Consider the following 13,831-nt stretch of genomic DNA (forward strand, 5'->3'; position numbering starts at 1 on the left):
TTAAGACAATCAGTTGTGTTGTGACAAGGTAGGGGTGGTATACAGAAGATAGCCCTATCTGGTAAAAGACCAAGTCCATATTATGGCAAGAACAGCTCAAATAAGAAAAGAGAACGACAGTCCATCATTACTTTAAGACATGGTCAGTCAATATGGAACATTTCGAGAACTTTGAAAGTTACTTCAGGTGCAGTCGCAAAAATCATCAAGCGCTATGAAACTGGCTCTCATGAGGACCGCCACAGGAAAGAAAGACCCAGAGTTACCTCTGCTGCAGTGGATAAGTTCATTGGAGTTACCAGCCTCAAATTGTAGGCAAAATAAATGCTTCAGAGTTCAAGCAAAACAGACTTCAGAGGAGACTGGTTGAATCAGGCCTTCATGGTCGAATTGCTGCAAAGAAACCACTACTAAAGGACACCAATAAGAAGAACAGACTTGCTTGGGCCAAGAAACACAAGGAATGAACATTAGACTGGTGGAAATCTGTCCTTTGGTCGGATAAGTCCAAATGTGAGATTTTTGGTTCCAACCGCCATGTCTTTGTGAGACGCAGAGTAGCTGAACGGATGATCTCCGCATGTGTGGTTCCCACCGTGAAGCATGGAGGTGGTGTGATGGTGCTTTGATGTTTTTACTATTATTCTACAATGTAGAAAATAGTAAAAATAAAGAAAAACCCTTGAATGAGTAGATGTGTCCAAACTTTTGACTGGTACTGTATATTTTTTGTTTAAAGGTGCACATTTTCTCCTCTACTCCGCTATTGACTGCATATACTGCAGGCATGGGGGTGTTGTCTAGGCAACCAAAGACTTGTTTGCTACAAGACCTTGCTTGTTTCAGCAAGGCGCAACAAAGTTTCATCACGTTGTAGAGTCCACGTTACTGTAGTCCATGTTACAGCAGAAACAGGACTCAACCGCACAAAAACAGTTAGAACGGTTATTTTACAGTCTTCATCCATAACCGTCGGTTACACAGTAATTGTGCCAGCCCTACGTATCTTATAACACCACTTTCATAATATCAGCCTACACAAGCTACAAAGCCTGGGTGTACAACATGTAGCCTCAGTCAAAGACACCCTGTTCCCACCCTCTCAGTCCATCGAACCCTGTTGGTCAGAACCCTACCTCTGCCATTTGCTGCTTACGCTGGGCCTTGGTGGCCTCTGTGTAGGCATTGTGATCAGGCTCTATGAGGATCAAGTTGTTGGTCTCTGGGTGGATGACAAACTTGCGAGGTGTGTACTACAGGGGGAAGGCCACCTGGTTGAAAACGGCACCCAGCTTCTCCAAGGCCAGAATCCTAAGAGGGAGACAAAGGCAGTATCACAAGATATTAATGGCATAACGGGAACATGAATAACTTGAGAAAAAGTAATGGGACATTTCCCTCATAAGTTTAATATCAGTGCTATAATTGAGAATTACTATGCTTCAGGGGGAATGACAAAACGAGATGTGATCTCTGTAAATGCTGAGATCAGAGATGTTTACGCTCTCTCCATTGGTTTGTCAGAAGGGACATGAAGACTAATTTCAACAGCATAACTTCCCTGTCTTCAAATCTTGCCAATGAAGACATCCTCATTATGGATGAATGCAAATGGAATTTAGGTTTTTAGTGAGTATGAGTGTGTCTGTCTACCTCAGGGTGTTGGTGGAGATGGCCACAATGTCCTCAGGACACTGTTCAGAGGCGAAGCCTGAGGCGTACTCCAGAGTCTCATAGGACAGGGGCGTCAGGTGGAAGCGGGACTGGTAAGAGTAACTCAGCCAGGAGCGGCTAGACATGGCCAACACCTAGAGGAGATAGAGGGGATATATGGCCGGAGAGTAAGGATGTAACTGTACACGCATTCGTACCTAACGGTATGGGGATCTCGGTGTGGTCCGCACTGTGAACCTGAATTAATACATAAATAAACACTGCATTGTAGGCTGTGCCTGTTGAGGCATAGCTGGCTAGAGCCTATGTGCCAATTGTAATCAAAATTCTAATCCTAACTGGCACATTTCAAACTGTCCTTTTGTGAGGCGCAGTGATGGGGTGGATAAACCAGGAGGATCCTCCATCATCGTTTAAATCTCCAGTTTGGGAACAGTTTGACTTCCTAGTAGATTACAACGGCGATGGACAGAGTTGTGGATAAAACGTTAACAGTATGTCGCCACACTCAACGAGAATAGCCTACGCAGGTGCCAAAACCTCAAATATGTAGACACATTTACACAGACATCACCCCAGTAAACTGGAGGAAGACAAACACAAAGAAACACCGTCTCCCCTCTGCATTCAAGCAGCTGATGCTAACTGGGCCAAAGAAACTACAAGAGCGATAGGTAGGCTATATTTATAGTCTTTGGTTTATAGCCGTGGATATGCGCCTATTCTCTGTGTTTGAGAATAGGGGATTTTGGCACCTCGTGAAAGTGCTCGAGCCACGTTACGAACTTCCCTAATGCATCCATTTCAGCAAACAGCTAGTACCCGCTCTATATAAGCAAACCAAAGATTTCAATGAAAATGGCCAATGCTCCCTGTGTTGGGCTTCCTTAACAGTGACAGCCCATCACATTAGCCCGGAGTGGGAGATGTACTATGCTACAGATATGGCCCCTTTATGAGTCACAAGTGCGCATCTGCCACTGAAGGAGGCAGTGGCATGGTGGGTTCGTAACCAAGTGTGAATTTACCATGTATACACACACACACACACACACATACACACGACTGGAAAGAATCCACTTGAATGACCAACAAACTGGTAATTACTAGTGGGAAACTCATTCATCATCCTGAGAACCTACTTCTCCCACATTGTGACCTCCGACATCATCTACTAAGGAAATGGCCTTGATAACAGCATTCGACAGTTAAATGCAACAAAACATTATTTTATAAAAAGCAATCTATTGATGTGTTTTTTTTAACTATAATTTGTTTACAAGCGTGATAGCTGTACTTTTAGTTTATGGTTGACAGCTTGTTGCCAATTAGCCAATCAGTGTTTCTCAGCAAGTTCAAAATCACATGAATGCATCCATCCAGTATTTATGACTTCACAACTAGTCAATTCCTACACGGTTACAAACGCAGCAACAAAGTGGAGTCATGAGGCTCAACATAACAATCCGGTCACAACAGAAATGCAAGGAACACTGTGAATGGCATTTACATTTTCCCACTGTACTGAAACGTGACCCCAAAACATACCGAACCATGGGTTTGGTGAACTGTTACACCCCTATCAGAAAGGATATTAATACAATGTTATGTTTCAGCTCCCAACACCTGAAAATCACACCAACAAAACCGCTTTCCACTTACAGCTTCCTGTCCCTGCATCCTGACCCGGAAGAGCTTCACAGGTCGCGACCCCAGGTATCGAGTACGAGTATCAGACAAGTCTCCAGTCACTGGGTCCAACACAGTCCTGAGCAACACACCGTTCTTAGGAAAGACATGTTACCTCTAGAATGTGTTCTAATAGAGCACAGACTATCAAGTAATACAGTGCCAGAATTAAACAGGCAGTCACACAGTGTATGTATGTATGTATGTATGTATGTATGTATGTATGTATGTATGTATGTATGTATGTATGTATGTATGTATGTATGTATGTATGTATGTATGTATATATATATATATGTATGTATGTATGTATGTATGTATGTATGTATGTATGTATGTATGTATGTATGTTGACAGAGGCTTTTTAACATTCTCCATTATTATTTAGTCAGTGAAGAGATAAGAGAAACTCATCACTTCAAGAGCTACAGCATAACATCCCTCTCTTCAAACCCTGCCTCAAGACATCACAGGACAGATAGCTTACCTGCAGTCCGATGTTGAGGTAGAGGAAACACCTGGTCAGTCCATGTCTGTTTTAAACTCTATCAATGGAGAGTTTAAAACACCTCCCACACGGCATAAATACGTCTACGTTCCCCATTCCTTGAGGAGACTCTCCACTGATAGAGTTTGGTTGTGGCCATTTTGTTTGTTTGCTTTGGCACCTTTCAACACCCCTCATTATCACATTTATGCACGCAAACACACTACTGATGACTACACACACACACACACACACACACACACCATTGTTAATTGTATTTAGTTTACTTCAGTTAATAAATATATTTTGTTATTCCTTATCTCCACGTTGTCTCCCTTTTTGATACGAACTTCGAGCCGGTTCGTGACAACCGAGTGTACAAAACAGACATGGACTGACCAGATGAAAGCTATGATCCCTTACTGATGTCACTTGTAAGAGAGACATGAGAAATAAATCACAACATTCCCTCTCAAACTGTGCCCTGAGACTGCGGCAGAATCTCTCCTAATTTGGTACATGAAGCAATTACTAATCAGTCCCATAGCTTTATTTGTATTCTTCACTAACCCAGTGCATTGCATAACAATCTTGAAATCTACTTCTGTAAACCAGTGTGTAGAAGGTACAATGCCTGACTTATGCAGGCTAACCAGCTGTATGGGCCAAGTCAAGGAGGAAAGTTAGAATGAAAAAGAGCCAGGCCACTGTACTACATACACTATGACAGGATAAATATATTTTGTTATTCCTCATCTCCACGTTGTCTCCCTTTTTGTTACGAACTTCGAGCCGGTTCGTGACAAGCGGAGGCTCGTCCGGGATCTTTAAGGTATTGTGTTTGGGAGAAACCGTGGAGTTCATGTTTGAAAACTCTGTAGGTGCTTTGTTTGAATCTTTTGTTACAGATTTTGAGTTGCAATGATTGGTAGGCCCAGTATTGGTTGCCTGTTTGGTAAACTTGCCACTGCGGTCGATAGTTCGTTGTGTGCTGCGTTGGAGAGAGTACATTGGTTTGTACATTGGTACATTTTGTTTGTTATTTTTGTGTGGTGGCCGTGGACTGAGCAGTTGTCTCGGGGGCACATCAGTGGCTTGGGGGAATCTGCCAGCGTGCTGGGTGTTTTTTTCCTTTGCCAGTGGGCTACAGTGCGTAATTACCCACCGTAAATCCGCACGAAGACTAGGGTTGAGTTATTGTAGGTTTTGGGGAAGCTCCATATACAGTTGAAGTCGAAGGTTTACATACACCTTAGCCAAATACATTTAAACTCAGTTTCACAATTCCTGACATTTAATCCCTGTAAAAAATCCCTGTTTTAGGTCAGTTAGGATCACCACTTTATTTTAGGAATATGAAATGTCAGAATAATAGTAGAGCGAATTATTTATTTCAGATTTTATTTATTTCATCACATTTCCAGTGGGTCAAAAGTTTACATACACTCAATTAGTATTTGGTAGCATTGCCTTTAAATTTTTTTTTTTACTTCGGTCAAACGTTTCGGGTAGCCTTCCACAAGCTTACCACAATAAGTTGGGTGAATTTTGGCCCATTCCTCCAGACTTCTGGAGGTCCACAATTTTTTTTCTTAGATCTTGGCTGATTTATTTGGATTTTCTCATGATGTCAAGCAAAGAGGCACTGAGTTTGAAGGTAGGCCTTGAAATATATCCACAGGTATACCTCCAATTGACTCAAATGATGTCAATTAGCCTATCAGAAGCTTCTTAGGCCATTACATCATTTTCCAGAATATTCCAAGCTGTTTAAAAGCACAGTCAACTTAGTGTATGTCAACTTCTGACCCACTGGAATTGTGATACAGTGAATAAGTGAAATAATTTGTCTGTAAACAATTGTTGGAAAAATGACTTGTGTCATGCAAAGTAGATGTCCTAACCGACTTGCCAAAACTAGTTTGTTAACAAGAAACGTGTGGAGTGGTTGAAAAACGAGTTTTAATGACTCCAACCTAAGTGTATATAAACTTCCGACTTCAACTGTATATATCTCTTCTGTGGTGCCCAGTGTGGTTGTCATTTATCTTGTGTTCTTGTCTGGTGTGCTCAGCAGAGGGGAAGAGCAAGATTTTATTTTTTTGTATTTTCTTGTGACTATGGCGTCTTACGTAGACGAGTTAATTCGCTTTCCATAAGAAGAACTGTTAGAATTATGTAATAAAGAACAGCTGTTGAAGATTGCTGAACACTACAAGATTGAAATGAGAAATTAGTGATAAACATATAAAAAAAATTGTGTTAGGTTGATATTGAAGGCCAATCTGATGGAGAATAGAATAAGAATACATCTGATGTATTCTTGAAGTTACCACTGGGGCAGCCTCTGCTGAGGACTCGCCGTCTCATTACAATGACCGCTCCATCTGTTAGCCCTAGTAGTCTTCTTTTTGAACAGAAGAAAGAACTGCTTCTGTTACAGCTAGAGTATGATCGGGTAAAGTACGAAAAGGAATTGGAATTTAAACAGGATTTGGAGCGTGCTAAAATCAAGCTGCAACAAGAGCAGATAGAGCTGGTTAGGGAAGGAAAGCTCTCAGGGGAGAGTTTGCTCTGGGAAGGTGACCCAGATTTACCTTGGGGTCGCTCCTCTTTTGGTCGTGCCCCAGACACATTTGATATTTTCTCCAAGAGGATGTCCTGATGGGTGTCTCATGGTAGTAGTTTTGTGGGGGAGGCTATTAGTCAGGTTGTTGTACCAGTTAAGCTTCTTGAGTTGGTGTTGACAACTTCCCACAACGACGTTGCTGGACATATGGGTGTGAGGAAAACCTACAATCGCATATTAAGACATTTCTTTTGGCCTAGGTTAAAGAGGGATGTTTCTGAGTTTATCAAAACTTGTCACACCTGTCAATTAACTGGTAAACCTAATCAACCTATTAAGCCGGTACCACTGTTTCCTATTCCTGTACTCAGACAACCTTTTGAGTATCTGATTATTGACTGTGTTGGTCCTCTGCCTCGTTCTAATAAGGGTAGTAATTACCTGTTCACTGTGATGTATCAGACCACTAGGTTTCCTGCTGCCTATCCTCTCTGGTCTGTCAACACTAAGTCTGTGCTAAAAGCTTTGACTCATGGATTCCAAACAGTGAGAGAAACTAAGGTCATTCAGAGTGATCAAGGATCTAATTTCACCTCTAATATGTTTGGTCAGGTTCTCCAACAGCTCCATATTAAACAATTTGTCTAGCGCCTATCACACGCAAAGTCGAGGAGCGCTGGAACGTTTCCATCAAATACTTAAGTCTTTGTTGAGAGCTTATTGTACTGAGATGGATAAGGATTGGGAGGGGTTGCCTTGGTTAGCCGCTAGGGAGGTTTCACAGGAGAGCACGGGTTTCAGTCCAAATGACCTTGTGTTTGGACATAGGGTGAGTGGACTTTATCTGTTCTCCAGGATGACTGGAAGTCTCCCGAGCCCCCTCAGTCCCTATTAACTTATTGTGTGATTTCTGGCAACGCCTGTACGCTGCTGGTGAAATGGCTAAAGAGAAGCTATCATCTTCACAGGAGAGGATGAAGGGAATATTTGATCGGGGGAACTGAGCGTCGTCACTTTAGTCCAGGTGACCAGGTTCTTGCTCTGCTGCCAATTGTTGGTTCTCCTTTTCAAGCTAAGTTTCAAGGTCCATATACGGTTGTGCGCCAGTGCACTGAGCAAAACTATCTAGTTGCCACTCCAGAACAGCAAAAAGCACACCAACTGTGCCATGTAAATCTGTTAAAACCCTATTATGCACATTCCTCTGAGGCTGAACAGCGGGAATCTACAGATGACGGTAAACCTGTTCTTTTGGCCGATACCGTTATTTCGCTGGTTTCTTGTCATGCTAGGTCTGTGCATGGGGAGGAAGATGTTCCTGGTCCCGGCGATTGATTGAAAAATTCAGAGACACTGGATGTTTTAGACAGCCATCTCACTCATCTACCTGTTGATGGGCGGGAAGAGATGGTCGTCTGATTCGGAGATTTCCAGGTTTGTTTTCTGATACACCTACAAACTTAATAGAACACGATATTGACGTTGGGGATGCTGACCCCATTCGTCAGCGGTTCTATAAGGTTCCTTCAGAGAAACTGCGTTGTCTGTATTCTCCCTGTATCTTGGTCAGTAAACCGGATGGGACAAACAGATTTTGTACGGACTACTGTAAGGTAAACACTGTCATTAAGCCAGATTTATTTCCTCTTCCTCAGATGGAGGACTGCCTTGATCAAGTCGGAGCAGCTAAGTTTGTGAGAAAATTTGACCTGTTAAAGGGCTATTGGCAGGTGCCACTGATGAGTAGGGCACGTGAAATCTCTGCCCTTATTACACCCTCTGGTCTGTACTCGTATTCGGTTACGAGATTCGGCCTGCGTAATGCACCTGCCACTTTTCAGCGGCTTATGAACAGGGTTGTCTCTGGTCTGGCCAGGTGCACTGTTTATCTGGATGATGTAGTGATATATGCAGATACATCTGTCCCGTATTCAAGCCTTGTTTGACCGCCTAGCTGTGGGTCGCCTCACGATCAATCTGGCTAAATGTGAGTTTGCTCAGGCGACCGTTACATACCTTGGAAAGGTGGTTGGGCAGGGTGAAGTGCGTCCTGTTCGGGCTAAGGTGGTAGCTATTGATGCTTTTCCACCACCAACTAGTAAAAAGGAAGTGATTAGTTTCTTGGGAATGATTGGTTATTACCGTAGTTTTTGTAGGAAACTCTCTACTGTGGTTGCTCCCTTGACAGATTTGCTGAAAGCTAAGGCTGTTTACGTATGGTCTTCTCGTTGTCAACAGGCTTTTGAAGATGCAAAGCGGTTGCTTACCTCAACTCCGGTACTGGCTGCTCCTCGCGTGGATTTGTCATTTACCTTGCAGGTGGATGCTAGTCATGCAGTTTAGGTGCAGTTTTGCTGCAAGCAGATGTGTCTGGTGTTGAGAGGCCTGTTAGTTTCTTTTCCAAAAAGTTGAACCATTATCAGTTGAACTACTCGGTCATGGAAAAAGAAGCACTAGCCCTCATATGGGCACTACAACACTTTGAGGTGTATATGTCGGGTCGGGAGTAGTGCTGATTGTGGTCTACACCGACCACAATCCTCTCACCTTCTTGAGGTCCATGATGTGTCCCAACCGTAGGATAATGAGACAGTGTTGATTTTTACAAGCATTCCATCTCGATGTGTGGCACATCGGGGGACTGATAGCATGTCAGCAATGACATTCTCTCGTGCACCCTGTTCCTGAATGTTCACGTGACTGACCCGTTATTTTATGTTTGCTTTTGTCCTGTTCTATCGCTCCTGTCTGTTCCCTTCTGGTCTCGTTTTCTTCTTTCCTCTTAAAGGTTGCTTCCTGTGCGCAAAGGTTGCTGAGGTCTGGCGAGGACGAGGTTGGCTGGGGCAAGTGGAAGTGTGAACACGTACCCCTCTTATGGATTTGGGACGCAGGCTGGGTCTTCTATTAGGATCCAGGGCAGTATTTTGTTTGTGTGACTGGTATGGTGTTCCGGGGTCCTTGTTGGTCCCCAGTTTTATTGGGGGGGGGGGGGGGTGACGACCTTCCCACTCGGTCTGCTGAATTCTTTCTCTTTGCTCTTGTTTTCCTTAGCAGGATGTCGGTGGGCGGAGCCGGGAGGGTCGCCAGCGAAATGGGACACACCTGGGCTCGAGTGTGTCCCGGGATAAATACACCTCTTCCCCATTCATTGAGACTCTCCATGCAGACAGACTGATAGATTTTGGTTGTGGCATTTTTGTGGCCGTTTTGTTTGTTTGCTTTGGCACCTTTCAACACCCCTCATTATCACATTTATGCACGCAAACACTCTATTACACTACTGATTACACACACCAGTGTGTGTGTAGTGTCATTTCTGGTCACAACTTGCAGACTTGTTTACGTGCTGCTGTGCATTTTGTTGCTAACCTTACTTTGCTACCTGACAACTTTACGGTTTTTACTTTTAATTACCGTTTATATTTTGTTTTTCCCTCACTCAACTTTTTTTTTCATTCAAATGTTTCACTCCGGACGCTTTATCTGGACATGGTTCGTCAGGACCACCACCAGCCAAAGCTAAGTAGTAACTAACATGATGCCTTCTAATTGCAATCGCTGTACTCATAATATACAGGAGAACGATCGCCTTACGGCGAGAATAGGGGGGTGCTGCAAGCCCAGCTTCAGACGCAATCGTTAGGCAAGGGTAATTTCAGTGTAGGAAAGAATGAAACAGCGTCTGTGCCACCAGTAAGTACAGATAGTAATACAAATCCCCTCGCACAGTCCCCGCAGCCAGACAACTTTCTCATGGCTTCTGGAGGGAAATGCTGTAGGAATGCTCAAGCGGTGTCGCTCATTCAGCCGACAGAAACTTTCAACCGGTTCTCCCCATTAAGCAGCGAGTCGGAGTCAGAGGCCGAGCCTTCTCTGGTCTCTACTCCTCTCGTTACGGGGTCTGAGACGCCGAAGCCTCCCACCATTAGCTCTGACAAATTGAAAACCCTAGTCATTGGCGACTCCATTACCCGCAGTATTAGACTTAAAACGAATCATCCAGCGATCATACACTGTTTACCAGGGGGCAGGGCTACTGATGTTAAGGCTAATCTGAAGATAGTGCTGGCTAAAGCTAAAACTGGCGAGTGTAGAGAGTATAGGGATATTGTTATCCACGTCAGCACCAACGATGTTAGGATGAAACAGTCAGAGGTCACCAAGCGCAACATAGCTTCAGCGTGTAAATCAGCTAGAAAGATGTGTTGGCATCGAGTAATTGTCTCTGGCCCCCTCCCAGTTAGGGGGAGTGATGAGCTCTACAGCAGAGTCTCACAACTCAATCGCTGGTTGAAAACTGTTTTCTGCCCCTCCCAAAAGATAGAATTTGTAGATAATTGGCCCTCTTTCTGGGACTCACCCACAAACAGGACCAAGCCTAGCCTGTTGAGGAGTGACGGACTCCATCCTAGCTGGAGGGGTGCTCTCATCTTATCTACGAACATAGACAGGGCTCTAACTCCCCTAGCTCCACAATGAAATAGGGTGCAGGCCAGGCAGCAGGCTGTTAGCCAGCCTGCCAGCTTCATGGAGTCTGCCACTAGCACAGTCAGTGTAGTCAGCTCAGCTATCCCCATTGAGACCATGTCTGTGCCTCGACTTTGGTTGGGCAAAACTAAACATGGCGGTGTTCGCTTTAGCAATCTCACTAGAATAAAGACCTCCATTCCTGCCATTATTGAAAGAGATTCTGATACCTCACATCTCAAAATAGGGCTACTTAATGTTAGATCCCTCACTTCCAAGGCAGAGATAATCAATGAATTAATCACTGATCATAATCTTGATGTGATTGGCCTGACAGAAACATAGCTTAAGCCTGATGAATTTACGTAAGAGGCCTCACCTCCTGGTTACACTAGTGACCATATCCCCCGTGCATCACGCAAAGGCGGAGGTGTTGCAAACATTTACATAGCAAATTTAAATTTACAAAAAAAAATACGTTTTCGTCTTTTGAGCTTCTAGTCATGAAATCTATGCAGCCTACTCAATCACTTTTTATAGCTACTGTTTACAGGCCTCCTGGGCCATATACAGCGTTCCTCACTGAGTTCCCTGAATTCTTATCGGACCTTGTAGTCATAGCAGATAATATTCAAATTTTTGGTGATTTTAATATTCACATGGAAAAGTACCCAGACCCACTCCAAAAGGCTTTCGGAGCCATCATCGACTCAGTGGGTTTTGTCCAACATGTCTCTGGACCTACTCACTGTCACAGTCATACTCTGGACCTAGTTTTGTCCCATGGAATAAATGTTGTGGATCTTAATGTTTTTCCTCATAATCCTGGACTATCGGACCACCATTTTATTACGCTTGCAATCGCAACAAATAATCTGCTCAGACCCCAACCAAGGAGCATCAAAAGTCGTGCTATAAATTCTCAGACAACCCAAAGATTCCTGGATGCCCTTCCAGACTCCCTCTGCCTACCCAAGGACGTCAGAGGACAAAAATCAGTTAACCACCTAACTGAGGAACTCAATTTAACCTTGCGCAATACCCTAGATGCAGTCGCACCCCTAAAAACATTTGTCATAAGAAACTAGCTCCCTGGTATACAGAAAATACCCGAGCTCTGAAGCAAGCTTCCAGAAAGTTGGAACGGAAATGGCGCCTCACCAAACTAAGTCTTCTGACTAGCTTGGAAAGACAGTACCGTGCAGTATCGAAGAGCCCTCACTGCTGCTCGATCATCCTATTTTTCCAACTTAATTGAGGAAAATAAGAACAATGACATTTATTTTTGATACTGTCGCAAAGCTAACTAAAAAGCAGCATTCCCCAAGAGAGGATGGCTTTCACTTCAGCAGTAATAAATTCATGAACTTCTTTGAGGAAAAGATCATGATCATTAGAAAGCAAATTACAGACTCTTCTTTAAATCTGCGTATTCCTCCAAAGCTCAGTTCGACGTCTGCACAACTCTGCCAGGACCTAGGATCAAGGGAGACACTCAAGTGTTTTAGTACTCTATCTCTTGACACAATGATAAAAATAATCATGGCCTCTAAACCGTCAAGCTGCATACTGGACCCTATTCCAACTAAACTACTGAAAGAGCTGCTTCCTGTGCTTGGCCCTCCTATGTTGAACATAATAAACGGCTCTCTATCCACCGGATGTGTACCAAACTCACTAAAAGTGGCAGTAATAAAGCCTCTCCTGAAAAAGCCAAACCTTGACCCAGAAAATATAAAAACTATCAGCCTATATCGAATCTCCCATTCCTCTCAAAAATGTTAGAAAAAGCTGTTGCGTAGCAACTCACTGCCTTCCTGAAGACAAACAATGTATACGAAATGCTTCAGTCTGGTTTTAGACACCATCATAGCACTGAGACTGCACTTGTGAAGGTGGTAAATGACCTTTTAATGGCGTCAGACCGAGGCTCTGCATCTGTCCTCGTGCTCCTAGACCTTAGTGCTGCTTTTGATACCATCGATCACCACATTCTTTTGGAGAGATTGAAAACCCAAATTGGTCTACACGGTCAAGTTCTGGCCTGGTTTAGATATTATCTGTTGGAAAGATATCAGTTTGTCTCTGTGGATGGTTTGTTCTCTGACAAATCAACTGTAAATTTCGGTGTTCCTCAAGGTTCCGTTTTAGGACCACTTGTTTTTACTATATATTTTACCTCTTGGGGATGTCATTCGAAAACATAATGTTAACTTTCACTGCTATGCGGATGACACACAGCTGTACATTTCAATGAAACATGGTCAAGCCCCAAAATAGCCCTCGCTGGAAGCCTGTGTTTCAGACATAAGGAAGTGGATGGCTGCAAACATTCTACTTTTAAACTCGGGCAAAACAGAGATGCTTGTTCTAGGTCCCAAGAAACAAAGAGATCTTCTGTTCAATCTGACAAGTAATCTTGATGATTGTACAGTCATCTCAAATAAAACTGTGAAGGACCTCGGCGTTACTCTGGACCCTGATCTCTCTTTTGACGAAAATATTAAGACCGTTTCAAGGACAGCTTTTTCCATCTACGTAATATTGCAAAAATCTGAAATTTTCTGTCCAAAATTATGCAGAAAAATGTATCCATGCTTTTGTTACTTCTAGGTTAGACTACTGCAATGCTTTACTTTCCGGCTAAAGCACTAAATAAACTTCAGTTAGTGCTAAATACGGCTGCTAGAATCCTGACTAAAACCAATAAAAAATTATCATATTACTCCAGTGCTAGCCTCCCTACACTGGCTTCCTGTTAAGGCAAGGGCTGATTTCAAGGTTTTACTGCTAACCTACAAAGCATTACATGGGCTTGCTCCTACCTATCTTTCCGATTTGGTCCTGCCGTGCATACCAACACGTACGCTACGGTCACAAGACGCAGGCCTCCTAATTGTCCCTAGAATTTCTAAGCAAACAGCTGGAGGCAGGGCTTTCTCCTA

General features: G+C 43.4%; 1 pseudogene; it reads right to left on the reverse strand.

The window, feature by feature from the left end:
• The window catches only part of LOC120053210, a 39,782-nt pseudogene that overhangs the window by 10,897 nt on the left and 15,054 nt on the right, over positions 1-13,831 (reverse strand).

The sequence above is a fragment of the Salvelinus namaycush genome, chromosome 9 (genome assembly GCF_016432855.1).
Source record: "Salvelinus namaycush isolate Seneca chromosome 9, SaNama_1.0, whole genome shotgun sequence".
NCBI lineage: Eukaryota > Metazoa > Chordata > Actinopteri > Salmoniformes > Salmonidae > Salvelinus > Salvelinus namaycush.